This window comes from Struthio camelus, chromosome 3 (assembly GCF_040807025.1).
Source record: "Struthio camelus isolate bStrCam1 chromosome 3, bStrCam1.hap1, whole genome shotgun sequence".
Lineage (NCBI taxonomy): Eukaryota > Metazoa > Chordata > Aves > Struthioniformes > Struthionidae > Struthio > Struthio camelus.
In genome coordinates, this window is record NC_090944.1 from 61,366,214 (window position 1) to 61,381,617 (window position 15,404).

Here is a 15,404-nt window from a genome sequence, read left to right on the forward strand (position 1 = left end):
GTTGGATGCCTGACCTTGCACTTCTAATATTCTTTTAATCTATTTTTGGGTGTGATTTCCCAGTTTTTTTTAGATGGTGAAATTACCCAGAGATCTGTCATATGCAAAGGGTCTGATTCGGTATGTATCGTTAGCAGAGACGTGCTAACGAGCCAATTAGATGAGTAGGAGAGCCGTCTGCCTGCACTCCTGCTCTGGAGACTGCAGAGACACCACCTGGCAGTAGTGGGTTGTCATCCTCTGTGTGGGCCAACTCGTAGGAAGATAAAAAGTGCGTATTTTTCCAGTGAGTTTCTAGCTATACGCTGACAGCAGAGCAGTGTTTGGTGGTCCCCCATTTTAGTGCAGGGGCTCAACTTCTCATAGATCCTCTTGCTCACCTTCTGTCCCAAATCTGCCTCTTTCTGCTTGTAGATAACCATCCTCACTTCAGTGCCAGCTCTTCTGCCCCATCCACTCCTCCATATAACATGCCTAAAGTATTAAAGTATTGCTTCGGTGCTATTAACTGTATTTCTGTCTGAAGACATGCTGACTTGTAGCCTGGATTCCAAGCAAGTATCATTTGCTTTCAGCTTACTAACAGGAGCCTCTCCTGCTGCTGTTATCTCCTAGGAAGAAGCAAGCCAGCAGTGTGCTCATCATCCTCTTTGCCTGTACCACAACTCAGTTGGCACCTGCAAACGGATATGATTCAGTGAGAATCTCCCACGAACCAGACATCACCTTGGCTGTCGTCATGCCTGCAGCACCACGGGCTGCTTTTGCGGAGCTGCAGGTTTGAGCTCCAGCGCCCTTGTTTTGCTCGATTCTCACCTCGTGTGGTATTTTGAATTGGCCGTTTTGATGGCAATGTCGAAGTGAAAGTGTGCCCTCATAGGCGTTATTGCTAACTTGGAGGCTTTTTTGCTTAGAAATTCTAATTGCATCCACCATTAAGGATGGATTCTGGATATTTCAACTAAAAAAAAAAAATATCATGGCCCTACGCCATGGTTGTCTCAAGGCAGATAGATAGACTGTGATCATCATTTCGATATTCTCTCGACTGCAGTGGAAACAAGATATAAGATGTAGTTATGCCAGACAAAAGAAGAAACAAAATAAAACACAGCCACACTGCTCATAGTGATACTCAAGCAGCCACAGTGGGAACAGATATATCAGCACTAGGATGGTGAGAACCCAGCTGAAGTTCCAAAAAACTCCCTAAGAGCATTTCTACCAAAAAGAGGATCTGCTTATGCAAGCCTGGAACAGATGTTCATCCTGTGAATAGTTCAAGATTCATGTGATCATCAAATCTTAAAGGACTTAAATACAGGAATTTTAAAGACTTAAAAGGAAAATGCTCTACGAGCTTCCAAAAGCTGGAGACACGTAAAGGGAAGAAGCAGTTTTCCATGTAAATGCAAGATGTAAGATGGAGCAGACCCAGAATTATTAATCCACTAAGTAGAACAGAGAAAACATGAAAATGCACCAATGTGAATGCAAAAACCAAATATACAGAGGCAAAAAAGGAGACAAAATTCAAAGGGAAATGTGAATACTCTGACGGACAGTAAAGAGTGTGCTGCATAAAGGGTTTGACTGCAATAATTATGGCAAGAGAAAACATTGAGCTAAGATAGATACACTCATGAAAGAAGAAAGTGTGAAATAACGTATCAAGAAGGCAAGAAGTGAGACCAAGAGTAAGATTTTGCATGCATATAATATTAATGCCCTGCAGAAGTGAATGCTGTTGTAAAGCTCAGACAGCCTCCTGATGCAAATACAAAATGGCATCAAAAAAACCACCACCCAGTGAAACAAACAAACAAAAAATATCTAGGAAATCAAATGCCAAAAAAGCAGTACGGCACCAGTAAATACATGAAACTACAAAGACTTCCTCAGCATCACTTGGGAGAAGAAAGTAAAACTCAAACAAAGCTAGCTAAAGTAATATAATGGTGGTGGAATGTCGTAAAATACAAGCTGCCATCATTATTCGCAGTCCCTTGTGGGTGAGGTCAGCTGTGCTATAGTGGATGTCACTACCCGCATGATAGTACAAGCTCAGGTGGGATAAGTAGCTTTCCTTGAACAGCTCATAATGACTCTCTGTGCCTGAATGTGTTGCTGCACCCTTGCCTTGTGCACTTTTCCTACCAAAGAGGGTGCTCTTTCTCTTCAGAGCCCTATATTTTGCTTCACTTCAGTGCTTCCTTCGTTTGAAGAGCTTAGAAGAGTTGACCTTTGAGCCAGCTCAAGTTGCCTTTGCCCAAAATGCCCTTAGGGTGTCCTTGAAGCACTTGGGAGAGCGTGCTTCCGTTTTCCCCATGCTATAACTAGATGAGGAAAAGCTAGACAAGCAGCGTAGCCAGCAAAGCTACACATTGGAGACAACTAGAGTTCATTGCTACATACCTACCTGAATGAAGTTTATCAATTTTGGAGAAGCAGAAAGATTCCCAGTGCTTCATGGCAAACAGTGGCAAAACCTGACAAGAGCAGCCATGTAAGGCAAATGGCTCCTTTGCAAAGTTCTGGACCTCCTGTAGATGCAGGGAGTTGGGAAAGACACTTAGGATCCTGTCTGCAGAAGAAGGGTGTAATGCCTGTCAGCAAAAGGAGTGGGATTAGTTGATTAGTAGATTTAGTAGCTTTATTGAGGGCAGTAGGTATCTCATGACCTTCTACTGTACCAAAAAGGAGATTGCGTGGCAGTAGCTACAAACTGCTTTGAGAGAGTTCAGGAAGTGGGTTAAAAACTAACTAAAAACACCGTAAATTGCACTCTTCTGCCATGTCATATACAGGCATTTGCTGATCTCCCAAGGATTATGTGATGAAGAGGTAAAAGCAATGCAGCCATGTCTAAAGGTAATTTCTAAAGTGCTTTAATATTAGTTTTCTAAACTGGCTGCCATTTTTTCTACTGTTTTCCCAGCATCAGCCCTTCATTTCTGCAAAAAAAAAAAAAAAAAAAAAGCATGGGCACGGTTACCCCGTATAACCATTACATATGATCAGGGAACAGGTGATCTGGTCTCAGAACATTACAGTATGACTGAAAAGGCAACCACACAATGTGAGTTGTGAGTTTGGAGTGAATTGTAGTTTGGAGTACTAATTCCTACGGCAGAGATAGCTGGTAGCTTTTGGGTTGAGTTCATTATCATCAGCAGAACTGGGAGATATCCAAATCAAGAAGATACATCTTCATCATACTTGCTTGTGAGTTGCTTCATCATTAAGTCTGAGGATGTAAAACGATCAAGGAGAAAATGACACTAAATCACCAGAGAGCATTTTTAAGGAGTTATGGCTAGCAACTCTCCATGATGCTGAAACTGCAATGCTACAATTTAGAGGTTCACAACTAAATAAGGGATTTAGATATACATAGCTGACTTCTTTTCCAGGTCATGAAAGTATAGCAAATGAACCAAAATATGAGATCCTCAGATTGCTAGAAAGGCAGATAACAGAAAGACGTAGAAAGCAAGCAAGCCAATTATTTACCATTGTCAAAGAAGTGGTTGAAAGGAATCTGAGAACAAACCATATGAAACAAATGTTCATATCTATCATTTTGATTAGCTGGGCATATGCCAAAGGACAACTCCCACCTGCATCCATAGAGTACTTGAATTATGAAGACAATCTGAGCATATGAGATGGCATCGTAGTTAAAGGCACTTGGCTTAGAGGGATCAGATCACAGAGAACAGAAATTTTCTCACAGCGTCTTCTGAAGCTGAAGTAGGTCTCAAGAAACTTGGAGATGTCACTATTTGGCAGACATGACCAGGGATATCAAAGACCTGGTAAATACGTGTGGTTCATATGAGAATGTGCAAAAACAACCCAAAGATGATAAAATACATATAGCATTTTGTTTGTCTGTGCTCTAAATGAGGGACAGCCTCGGAATGAACTTGAGCGTTTGATCGCACATTGTCCACGCTGTTTAATTGTCACTCCTGGCTTCTCTTGGGCTGCTCGAACTAGCTTTCATCTGGAAAATCTGCTATATAAGTGACTACCCCAGAGATGACTGGACATGATCCAGTTTGTGCCACCTGGAAACCGTGACTGGGAATAAGTCCCTAGCTCTCCCTTATTCAATGCTACAGACATAGATAGTGGTAGGTGCCTCAGGCAAAGGTTAAAGCATGCTCATCCTCTGCCATGCACTCCTCAGAGGCTTCCTGCTCCTGCACTGACCACAGCAAGAATCAGTTTAGCAGACCTGATACCGTAGGGCTTGTGCATTCAGATAATGGCCCTGACTTTGGCCACTCTATTTAGATGATTTACCTTGGAATAGGCCTTCTATATCACCATTACATTACAATGACAAAGCTTAATCACTCTCTAGAGTTGCTACAGTTCTATTACAGAAAGCTGCTAAAAAAAAGAAAGCGTATGTCAAAGCATTCCCGAATGGAGAAATACTCCCTGCAGAAAGCATTAATAGCAGCCTGGTAAAAATGCTTGTCAAGATGAATATATCTACGTTTGGTACTTAGCTACTGCAAACAGCAGTGGTAGTAAAAGCAAGAAAAAGGACAAAAGGGACATGCATGTGGGCCAAGGACTGCCACTGTGGGCAAGCTACAGACTTCTGAGAACCATGTGTTAAATTGAAAATCCAGACAAAAATGTATCAGCCCATAATAAGTAAATACCACAGCACCAGAAGTACAAGGCAATTGACTGGAGAAAAACCTGCACAGATTTCAGTTATCAAGCACCTGGAAAAGTATACACCTGACTTTTTACAATACCTCACAAACCCAGAGGAAAGCCGCCAAGCGAGCTGGTCAGTCAGAGAGAGATTATCGATATAGACTGTAAGTTAAGTACTGTGATGTAAAGAAGGAGCAGTATTCCCGCTTTCCCAAATGATTGGGGCAAAAAGAAATGTTACGGTGAATACCTTCTGAGCAGGGGGCATTATACTGTGACTGGGTATGGGATCATGTCTCAGGACCTCAAAAAATCGACTCGCAGCGTTTGATAAATGCAGCGAGCCACAGCGTAGCTCTTGGCTATGCTGGTATTGGCAACCGCAGGGAAATGGGAGTAACTAGGGAAGGCCTGAATGCCTGCTGATGGTCGTCTGCAGCATTTCATGTGCTGCATTTCATCTGCTGCACCGCTGCCGTGTGAACTGCTCTGTACCCATTGGCAGCGCACACAGTGAAGGAGTTTGAGCCAAACAGTTTATCTCGTCCCTCCCTCTTTTGGTGCTTGTGCACAGAGTGAGAGGCGTGATGTTTTGGAAGTACTTGAAGGCCAGCCAAAATGAAGGGTAAAGAAGTCATTGGAGCAGCCAATGGTAAAAGGGGACACTGAAGGAAATAACAGTCTTTCCAGGGTGGGCTGGATCAAACTTATTTAAGCCCAAGGCTAGAAACAGGAAATGTCGTGCTGGATATTAGGAAACAAACTGTGGCAGTGAGTGCAATCAAGCAATTTGTGCACAGGGAGGGAACAGACCCTTGCCCTAATGTGTATGTCGACGTACTTTTGCAGCACTCTAGAATCCTTCAGAATGGCTTCTCTCATTGTTATCTCATTATTAAGGATTTTTTTTTAATCCATTGTGCTCTGAAAGAAAAATACAAAGAGAACCCTCTTCTCCCATACATCCTTGGGAATAACAGGCAGTTTCAGGCAAAGAAATCACTGACACTTCAAAAAGCAGCAGTAGAGCTAACGTTCTTTAATGAATTATTTGGTGACATAATATGACAGTGCCCAAGAGATTCATACTTTGAAAAATATTTTTGTTATTTAAAGAACGGAAAATTGCGGTTGAGAACCAAATTTGAATCTCAAGCCAGGAGCCTCCCTTTTTACTTTGGGGGTCTGTTTCTTTGTTCTGCTTTGAGGCATGCAGAATTTACTTTGACATCCCTTGGTTTTGGAATATTTTAAGTGAAAGCTGATTCTTTGACAGAGCAATCTGATTTGCAGAGGTTTGTGTTTGAGCACTTCATGGATGCTTGGGGCCAGATTCTCAGCCGTACAAAAAGAGTAAAAGGCCATGTTAACTGGTGAAGGAGGTTCCTGTAGGACAAAGGCCCTCCTTAGGTAGAGCACAGCAGCGTGAGCAAGGGACTTTACTGTGAACGTGTCTCATGAATTTAAAGAAAAACAAGCAGTCAGGTAAATCCAGTATTTTACATCGCACCACATGTAATATGCCGTTTACTCAGTGAAAGTGTTCTCCTGACTCTCTGGTGGATGGTTTTCTCTCCAAAATGCCCACTGCTAAAGATTATCACTGACAAAACTACAGCTGGGAAACCCTCTATAAACCCTCCCCAAATGCACAGAAAATCAATAATATACTGCGCTCCAAAACAGTGTGTCCTGGCGGACCCCGTGTCCTCTATTGAAATGGCATTCACGCTTTCTCCCGTGAAAGCCTTCCCTGTACGTGCTGTAATTTTTCTCAGTATGTTATGACTTAATCTGAAAAAAGTTTTCTCTTTTCACATATTTCTCTTTAGCGTGTACAGAGAAATTAAATGTATACTTACAATTATATAACTTTGACTAATTGTACTCATTCTCAAGAATCTGTGATTTTATTGTTGTGAAGCGTGGGTTTTTCATATGCAATTTTGGAGAACTGAAATCTAGTAATTTCTTTAGTCTTCACCAAGGGTGTTTTCCTCGATCAGAAGTATTTATGTATCAATGGTAAGAGTGTTCAAAGGCACTCATGCCGTAAATTATGCCACACAATACAAACACACAGCATTCGCTTTTCTTCATTCATCTTTACCTACTGCTGTCATTTAGCTACAAAGCTGTTCTTTTTTTTCTTTTTTTTCCTTTTTTTTTTTTTTTTGTTATGCAAACTTGGCAGATTTAGGCTGTGGATTAGATATGTTTGATGACTATGCTTTTGCTTTGTACAGCATGGACTCAAAACCTAGTTTTCGGTTTCAGGCAAAGAAGTCAAAAACTTAAAACTGCATTTGTTGGAAACCTAAGCCTCCCCAGCTTTCCCATTGAAACCAGATAAAATTACTAAGTTGCATGTTGTCTGTGAGACACTTAAGTGGTCCGTAAAACCTGATGAAAAGAAAGGTTGCTTGAAGAAGTCCTAACCATTTAATTTAATCAGCTGTGAGTTTAAGGCTTACAAAAGAGTACCAAAACACAAGTGGATTTCTCCAAGTTTTTTTGGTTTCTGAATGAAGTTTGCAGGACTCTATGTGTGACAGATTTGAGTATACTTGAAAGGAAAAGGAAATATTAATTGCTATTTCAAGTCCACTTCCCATCATCTGAAAATCTAGACTGGTACAACAACCTGTACATCATTTTAAGCAGGCCTTTGCTTCTTTATCTCCAGTGTTCCCATAACCTCTCAAGTGCCATTTTTTCATCTACTCAGCCAGTTTTCACATATCATCCTATTATCCCCAAACTGACAAGATTTGTCACGGTAATGTTTTATTGTTTTAAGTACTTTGACTTGGCTGGCTGCATTTGGAAAGCATGTCAGCTTACTAAATGAAAACATAGAGGTATTCTCTCCTTTATAAGGTGACATTTTGCAGCGACTAGAACTGTGAAGTGCCTTTTTTATGTTGTTTTTTTCTCAATTATTGCTAGAGGCTTTCAAAAAGGTAGCATCTAAATGACAATTGATGAGAGCACTTCCAGGACTGATTATGCTGTCACAGTGGGACTACACTGATATACACTTGCTATATTTAGCAGAGTTGCTCCAGGTTTACACTAGTGCAGCCGAGAATATTCAGAGAAATAAAGGCCGTAAAGCCTTAGAAATATGTCATTTTATGTCTTTGCTGGTTTAGACCTCAATTTTTCCCTCATCTGAATTTTGCTTTGAATCTCAACAGTTCATAAAGTCCTGGGTGTCAGTGAAGTCAAAATTTGGAAAAGCTGTTAACGAACAACTGTTGGGGAAGGCATTTTAAGATGATGGATGTAGTATTGAATTTTACTGAAGTAACAGTGAAGAAGATTTAGGAGTCTTATACAAAAGGTACCGAATGGTTTTATAAAAGAAAAGGAAATTAGCTGGAATCATGAAAGATGGTCCTGTTGGCCTTGCAAGGCAGTTAGTCTTGTCATTGCTCCTTTCATGGAAAGGGGAGGGCTAACCCAGCAACCACCCCACTGCCCCACTTCTCTAAATCCTTGTGCGTATCCTGAGGCATGATAAATTGAGCCACCATAACCTAAACTGTGACCGCATCTCTAACATTTCTATTGTAAATATTTATGGCAAGTTTAATTCTCTCTTCCTTTTTTGTATGTAGTATTTAAACTTTACTTCAGCTTACTGGACCAGTGTTTTTTGGTGCTTTATAAAAATTATTTTTATTTTAAGCTTTGAGTCTCTTTTAAAAGGTTCCTGAACATAGCACTACCCTTCTCTCAACCAGCCAACATATGCACTTCCTCTGATGAAAATCATGACTGTGACAGTTGTCAGAAACTTGATGAGGTATCTGAAATGACTTCAGCAGCCACCCCACTCATCCCCCTTCAGTGACCTCTCTTAAGTCAATAGATTTCGCAATGCTTCCTACGAAATGATTATTTATAATGCTTTATGCAAAACCAAACTGAAACAGACAGTTCTTTGAAGACTAAGCCACATCTCTGTCTCCCGAAAACTTGCCAACATTGAAGGCCTTTCTTTCCACCCTCCCATCTTCCTTCTTGAGGTAGTTTTGTTTGTAGATTCAATATTTGCTCTTCTCTATCTAGCAACTGTGGCACAGCATCACTAGCTATTATATAAATAGGTCTGGAAGGGACCTTGAGGAGTAATCTTGACCACAGTCCTTGCCCAAAGGCAGGCCCAGCTATACCAAATAATCCCTAACTTGCACCTGTCGCATTTGCTCTTAGAAATCAAGAGTGATGGATATTCTACAACCTCCCTAGGCAACCTTTTCCACTGTTTATTGTTCTTATCGCTACAGTTCGCTGTCTCTAGCACCAACCCTTACTCTGTCTTGGTGCAATCAAAATACATTGTTTCTTGTCCTGTCTCCAAACAACATAGGAACAATTTATTTTCTCCATTTTTGCATCTTTCTTCCACGTACTTGAAGGCTCTTAATGTCTCCCCTTAGGCTTTTTTTTTGCTAGACTTACCAATTTCAACCTTTTCTAGTAGGTTATGTTTCCTGGCCCCTCACATTTTTGTTCCTCTCCAATTGCTCTACATCTTTTCTGAAGCTTGGTGCCCCAAAGTGGTTGCTATTCTGCAGCAGAGGCATTATCAGCATCAAATATAGCAAAAAGATTATTTAACATGTTTTAATAACAATGCCTCTGTATGCCTTACTGAAGTTCATTGGAGTCACTGCAAACTTCATCAGTCTTGTAAGCCAGAGTTTCTGCTGAGCACAAGTGTGTGGCACAAGTCACTTCCCTTGATGAACTACTCAGACTGACAATGACCACGAACCCAGGTGCCATCTGAATATATAATAAAGTCTGGAAACCAGATGAAAGGAGTGGGGACCTGCTGTAGCAAGCCCTGTGCAGACAGTCCCTCTGTGTTCTCAGTCTGTTTGGATTTATGGAATACAGACGAGTTAAGAGATCCTAACTTGTCCCAGAAAAAAACACGGACTGATAGCCTATTTAAGAGGTAGATTTGACAGGTGCTGAAGGAAGTAAAGAAGTTATCCAAAATGAAAGCAACTGGAGTCATCTGAGTCTGAAATTGCTGAAGTGTGTGGGGAGTGTCAGAGAGTGTGACACAAGTGCTCTGGTTTTAGCAAGCCAGAAACAGCAATGGAACAAAAACCTGTGATGTGGGATGCTGGACTGATTCTGGGGTGATTAATAAAAACAAGAGCATTCTTCACGTACATGCGTTAGAAAAGTGAGCCAAACATTTAGCCACTGACTGTGGATGAGATCGTTTGTCCAGAGAGCATTCAGGAGCTACCATCTGATCTGGATAAATGCTCCAAGGAGGATGCTAATTTTTCAGATGTTTTAAGTTAAGAACTGTGTGTGGAAGTAACTTTTCACTTAACGGTGAAACCCCATTTTAATCCAACGCCTGTCCATTGTAAACAGTGCTACCACCAGTCATCCCTCTGTTAATGCAGTGCTGACTTTACGAGTTGCGTATGGTTTGTAAATGAGAGAATAAATAGGATACCAAATGCTCTATGCAATTTTACCACAAGACATCTGGATCTGAGATCCTCCCAGCAGGCAAGCTGCTAATGACCTCAAATGTTTTCTTCAAAGAGAATGACTTGGTTGGGCCGTGTTCTTTAAAGATCTAGAGGAAGTTCAAATAGCAAAAAGGCCTAGGTTTATTTTTAGTCATGGACAAAGCTTCCTTTAAAATAGTACACAACTCAGTCTTGTAAAGTAAACCTGCTTCTTTATGCTACATATTCTCAAAGCGCTCATGCTTTCCTGCCTTCTAGAAATAATGATAATTCTATTGAAATAGCAGTATTTCAACATGGTAGTAATGAATATTCCTATGTTATTGATTCTCTGTTGAGTGAGGATAACTGTCGATAAGAGGAAGCATAGTTTGTGTTACTTTGCTTCAAGGATTACTTTTTGTTAGCCTAGGGAGGGACAGGGCATGGTAGAGAGATAAGGATGCTGTGGAAGATCCTCCTCCCTGGTTCAACTGAGTTATGCTGAATTCAGTGGATCCTGTTGGTTGCGCTTCAGGACCAGCCCTTGACAGTTTGGCTTTCAGTCTTGAGACATTGATTTGGTTTCCTATTTCTGCCCTAGCAGGACTGGCAACAAGGCGAAGTCACTGGCAGCTGATTAAGCCAGCTTTCTGCAGCTCCACTAGAAATTAAGGAGGATAAGATAAAAGCATTAGGGACCTGAGTAGCCGCGGGTTTCCCCAGCCCAGTCCCCTGGAGTCTGAGCAGCCTCTCTGTGCCTAAATCGTTCAGCACAGCTTCCTCAGAGGACTAGTGCAGCGGTCCACAGTGTTTGTGGAAAAGCAGTGGGGTGGAGGATCCTACGGCCCTAGGGTTTCTCTAAGCATTGAAATCTCTAAGCACTGGGCTTTGCCCAGTCTTTGCTCCACTGCATGGAAGCAGGAACTGTTGCTAAATACATCACTGAAGTACTCTGCTGGCCCTATGTGATTAGTCTGTGGACTACCTTTTAACTTTTTTTTACCTGCGAGAGGGGTCTTTGCCTTTAAGCCCAGTCCACACAAACATGCATAAACAAAGTACATCTTTTCCCGGAAAGCAAGGCCTCAGGATGGAGGATGTTGACGTTGGAATGATTTCCTAGTCAAACTGTTTTCCTGCCCTGATTCCTCTCTGGGGTCCTGGGCATGGTGTGCGCACAGTGGTAGTGGCAGAGAGAGGGGGACAAAAGCCTTCAAAAGTTTCGTACTTTGAGTTGCCAAGTTTTGTCTCGCAACTGACTGAAGAAACAGAGCTTCTTTCAGAAACCCCCTCCTCCTGGAGAGCCTTCCTTCCTTGGAGGAATCATTGCAGACCCATGCTCTAGCCAGATCACACCAACATGTCTTGAGAGAAGCAAAAGTCCTCAATGCTACCAGGCTCCACCAGGCTCCTTTCCACTGGCTTGCACTGCTCAGCATGTGGGCAAAGACTGGGCACTCCTCACCCACAACGGCTATCTGTAGAGTGGCACGGGGCGAGGGTCCCATGACACCCTTAAACACAAAAGACCACTGTAGTTTGGGCATTGGCAGTGAAAGCCTCTAAAAAAATCAGCCTCTTTCAGCTGATTATGAGACAGGGACGTGGCTGGGTATCTCTCCCAGGGTTGGCACCAAATAATCTGAAATTCCAGCTTTGCTTTCCCCTCTCGGCAGAGTCTCATGGTTATGACCAAGGGGGCCTGCTGCAAGGGCGGAAGGGCAAAAATTGGTTGGGAAAGGTGTATCTTTGTACTCAGACTGTCGTTCTGAGGCTTGTCTACTTACAATTGCTGTTGTTGTTTTTGAAGTGGCTTTGTACAGCAGATGTCCCCAAGTAGGTACCCTCTCATCTTTCCTCTAATGGAAATATTTCTGAGGCAAACAACATTAGTTTGGCTGCAAGGCTTTTGATCTGTGGAGAGAAGTTAAAAATTCCCTGTGTGACAAGCAGTATTTCTCTGACATCAGGCAGTTTGGCCATGACACATCTGGGCACGTTCCCTCCTTCCCCAGAGTCTGTTTGGGCATCTGCCAGCTGATGGCCAAATGTTAGAGCAGATTTACTGACTAGTCAGAGTTTCACATCTCTTGCCTGGACTAAGGCAAGCAAAGCAAAATATGTCCAGAAATAGGTGTGTGCGGCCCCATAAAAATCCTTGTTCCGATGGTGATTTAAGCTAAGGGTAGAAAGTTAATGCAATTGTGACTTAATCGGAAAAGTCCATAAATAACAACACAGCACAACTGGCAGTGAGACGGCACCAAGAGTGCTAAGCCCCATGATGATCCCCTTGAAATCACTCAGTTGGTCCAAAACATGACGAAGGGAATTCACAAGGAGTGAGGTGGTAGAGCACCTCTGTGCTAACCCTGCCCAGCCCCTGGGATGTGGCTTAAAGCAGCCCAGCAGCAGATGTAAAACAGGAAAGCAGCTAACAAGATAAGGTCGCTTCCACACCCTATTTTGTGTATGCCCTGATCATCCGCCGCACTCCCAGGTTCAAAGCCAGAGCTGACAGGAGCGGCCAGGAGGCCTAATGACTTCAGTGGAGTCACATATCATCCCGGTGGTGCTCATCTTGCTATTTCACTCCATGACAAACTGGTACAGGTGTAACTTCCCCTACATTTTTCTCTCTCTCTGTAGGTTTGCATACAACTGACGCAGATTTGGCAGTGATAAAAAATGAGCAGTGCAGCCCCTGTGCAGCCACACTGGGAATTTACCTTGGGGATATGGGTCACCAGTAGCTGATAAGCAGAAGTGTGCTCACGCAAGCTAGGAGGAGGCTTCCCATGGCAGAGCCAGAAGGAGTTGCTAAGCTTGTTTCAGGACTATCCGCAAGCATCTTTCCACACTTATATTCTACTGTGAAAGACTGGACTGAACCTTTAGCCTTCTACTGCTGCTACCTGAGCCATGCTTTCTTTGTCTCTCTTCTCCTTGGGATTGCTATTCAGAACAGTGCTATTCTAAACAGGCTCTTCCCTAGATTAAATGGTTTCATTTGCTGGAAGCCTGGGGAGAAAAGCAGCAATTTTAGACCACATGGTACTATCACTGGGAAGGGTCCAATAGCCTCTGTTCAAGGGTGTGAATACATCCCTCATATTCAATTAAAGGGCTGCCATTCTCATGTGAGAGTAACAGGAGAGTCTTAAAATTATTATGAAGTAATATACTTCTAAAATTATTTACCACTGCAACACCACACCTCTCTGCCACTAGTTTTAGAGAAATGGCTAGAAGGCAAAATTGACCTTAAAATGTTGTTTGGGTATATTTACAAACACAGAGACCAAGGTAGGGTTCAGAGACCCCGAGGCCCACTGGCAGGGGACAAGTCATCCGTGGGCCTAAACTCCCGTCCTCTCCAAAACAAGGTGCCCCCGTCCAGCCTACCGCAGGGAAGTGCCCTTGGTGCCTGTGCTCCCCTGAGCTGTACCCCGGCATTGGCCGAGGTGGTGTCAGGTGGCACCAAAGGCTGTGCACTGCTCCTTTTCCCTTGGCATGGCTTAGTAGGCTATTTTCAAGGGATCTTATTAACGCCTCTAAACTGATCTTTACAGCTTCATAATCAGCAATGCTGCTTGGAAACAGTTTCCGACAGGTCAGTTTTCCTTTGAAGCGGATTGTTTCCACTCATGAAATATAACGTCTAGGTAGGTTTTGATCTTCTCCACAAATGAAGGAGGATGTTTGTCGCTCTCAGCAGGACCCCTGCAGCTGGTAGACGAAAAGAAAAGAAAACAAAGCCACACACCACCATCAAAACAGGCTGTGATAATAAACATCACTGTCATAGCGGGTGAGAGGTAAGAGAAGTAGGTTAGGAAACACAGGAAGCTAACAGCTGAGATCAGCTTTTCAGATAGATGCTTTTGTCTAATGTCACCTGGAATGATTTTAGCTGGCCTTGGCTGTCCACTGTTCAGGTTTCCAAGCTCACAACCTGGAGGGTTCAAGTGTCAGGAAGAGTTCAGGCTCCTGGGGATGGTAAGAGGCTTCTCAGCCCTTCTGATGAGCCAAGAGGGTATTCCAAGCTATGTGTGCACAGTGCCCTTTACAGGCAGGGTCACCTTTGGCAAGATTGCCTGAGTGGCAGTGAGAAACTCGGTCCAGGTAAGTATGGAAAACACTTCATCGTCCTGAGGCTTTTCCAGAAAATTCTGTTAAATTAAGCTTTGAGGTTTAAAATGTCAAAAAGAAATGTATGTGAACCCCTAAATTAAAAGGGAGGGGGGCAGGTGGTTTCTGCTCTTCTATGAATAATCATGTGTTGCTAATAAGGCTCTCCCTGGCAGGACCGGCAGGACTTCTACCTCCGGATCGGATGAAGCCAGGAAACGCAGGGGCACACTGAACATGTAGCCATTTCCTATTGGAACTTTTTAGGCTGTTTTTTTGGAAAGAATGGCATAGACTGACTCAAGGCTCAATTTTCCTATTTCTCTGCTAGTATGGCCCAATTGTGACTTGCTGGAGATGGCCAGGAGCAAAAAGGGAGGAAAAGCTCTCAGCTCGACCTAGGCAGTACCCCTGGCACTCTCTCCACTGGAGAACAACCCCTTGCAGCAAGAATCTCCTAGTTCCAGCTGGGAGTACAGCCAGGTGTCCCAGACCCTCTGCCATGGGTCAGGAGGGCCTAGGAAGGCTGGTGCTTTCCAAGCCTATCTTCAGTCCATTAAACTGTGGCATCTCATACCCATACAGCAGGACTTTCAGCTCTTCTCTCTATTTGCTCTGTCTCTTATGGCCTGATTTCTCTTATGAACAAGATTCCACTGTGACCTACCATATAAATCCAATATTTAGGAATAACCTCTCATGTTTATTTGAAAGCATCACCACAGAAGTGAAGAGCTCTGATTTGGGATGTAGGAAGTCAGCCTGGGAGGCTGATAAACTCTGGGTTCACTATAAATGAAGAAATGAAAAGAATATTTTTGCTATGATGTACTATGCAAGCTAACCAGCTGAAATACACTGGTTAGATAAGTCAGTTTCCAGACGGATATAATACGGCTGCAAATTTTATAAATGGTGCCTAGAAGAAACGGTGATGGGCTTGTCAGGAAAGCAGATGGATACAAGGTATAGAAAAATCCATGACAAAGACTGTTTATCTGTTTGAACAACCTTAGCACTGGAAGTCTCCAAATCATCCCTCTGAGAGTGCTCCCAACTTCTACAGTGCAGGAACTGTACAATACAAATAGACTA